Source organism: Benincasa hispida, chromosome 12 (assembly GCF_027475165.1).
Source record: "Benincasa hispida cultivar pf3 chromosome 12, pf3_genome.v1.1, whole genome shotgun sequence".
Taxonomy (NCBI): domain Eukaryota; kingdom Viridiplantae; phylum Streptophyta; class Magnoliopsida; order Cucurbitales; family Cucurbitaceae; genus Benincasa; species Benincasa hispida.
In genome coordinates, this window is record NC_143489.1 from 72,545,175 (window position 1) to 72,546,624 (window position 1,450).

At 35.8% G+C, this 1,450-nt stretch overlaps 1 non-coding gene across 1 annotated transcript; it reads left to right on the forward strand.

Moving 5' to 3' along the window:
• Positions 1 to 796: 796 nt before the first annotated feature.
• LOC120068711 (small nucleolar RNA R71) lies at positions 797 to 903 on the forward strand. Its single transcript, XR_005479336.1, has one exon. It is a non-coding gene; the product is annotated as a small nucleolar RNA R71 (small nucleolar RNA).
• The last annotated feature ends 547 nt before the right edge of the window (positions 904 to 1,450 follow it).

Consider the following 1,450-nt stretch of genomic DNA (forward strand, 5'->3'; position numbering starts at 1 on the left):
CTCTAATGTTCGTCAATGATTGAAATCACCTTGGTAGCATAGGATTGAGTGTTAATTCTTAGGTTTATAGGCTGGACTCACCTTAGCAATTCATGTTCAACCTAGGTTCAAAGAACATTTTGATTAGTTAATTAAGCTATCTTTTAATTAATTGACACAATGAAATCCTTGATCTTTATGTATGTGATTTTTAATTCTATATGATCGCTAAAAACCTAATGGAATTAAGAGCATATAGTTTAGTTATGGTTGGCTTTTTAATCTTAATTAATGCCTAGGACGCTCGATTGATTTGGTTTCAATTAGTTGTCGGCCATTATAGAGACTAGATAAATCGTATCAATTTAGTAGTTGTGCATGCATAGAATTGAATGTTTGTTTAATTATCGAGCTCCATGATAGAAATTGCATAGAATCCTCTCTCTTACTCTAGAAATTAGATAGACTCCAATTCTAAATAATATTTACCCCTTGCATTTTAATTTCTTGCATGTTTTCAAATTTTATCAAACAAACCAAAACCCCAATTTTTACTATTTTTCACAATCAAATTTAGCTTAGGAGAGTTTTAATTCTTGGCCACTCTGTGTTTCGACCCCGTGCTTGCCGCTTATGATACTTTTTAGTATAAGAAATAGGATTCGATAATATAAAAATATTTATGTTAAGTAGACGTCTGCAGGCGACAGTAAATCTTTCCCTATCATCCTCTAGTTCCTATCGCAACAGCATTTGCATTTGTTGTGAATTCTTGTTTAGCTGATAGTAGAAAATCTACATTTGTACACAATCAGAAATGCATTTATGTGGGCAGTTCCTTACAAACTTCTTGAATCTGTTCCATGCGTCACTGAGAGTTTCTCCATCTCTTTGCTCAAAATTTGTAATGTCCCTTCAACGCTTAGCATTCTCCGTGGGGGGAGGGGGGAATACTTCTTTATAAACATCTTCGCCATTTGTTCCCACGTGGTTATTTCACCAGGTTCCAAAGAGTAGGCCCATTATCTAGCCTCTTCTTTTAGGGAGAATGGGAAGAGTGACAATCGTATTTCCTTAGGAGTGATGTTTGGGATGACAAATGTATAACAGATCTTCAAAAAGCTCTTCAAATGTACATGGGGGTCTTCTCCAGGAAATCCTCCAAATGGACCAGCAGTCTAGATCATTATCAACTCAAACCTAGCTCCTTCAAAAGTTGGGCGCATAATTCTTAGAGAAAAGTCGTAACGGTTTGGTGAAGTGTACTCCTTTTTTAGTTTGTTGTGATCATGGACTAGGAGTATTAGGTGAATTGGGGCCCCGACATTGTTGTTGGCATCATCGGCCATTTCTGCAATGGTGCTAAGATAGGAATGTGGGGATACTGATTATTCTTGTTGAAGTAAATAAGCTCAAACATTCAACATATTCAACAGTTGTTCACATTTCTTTAACTTTCTACAATTTGTTA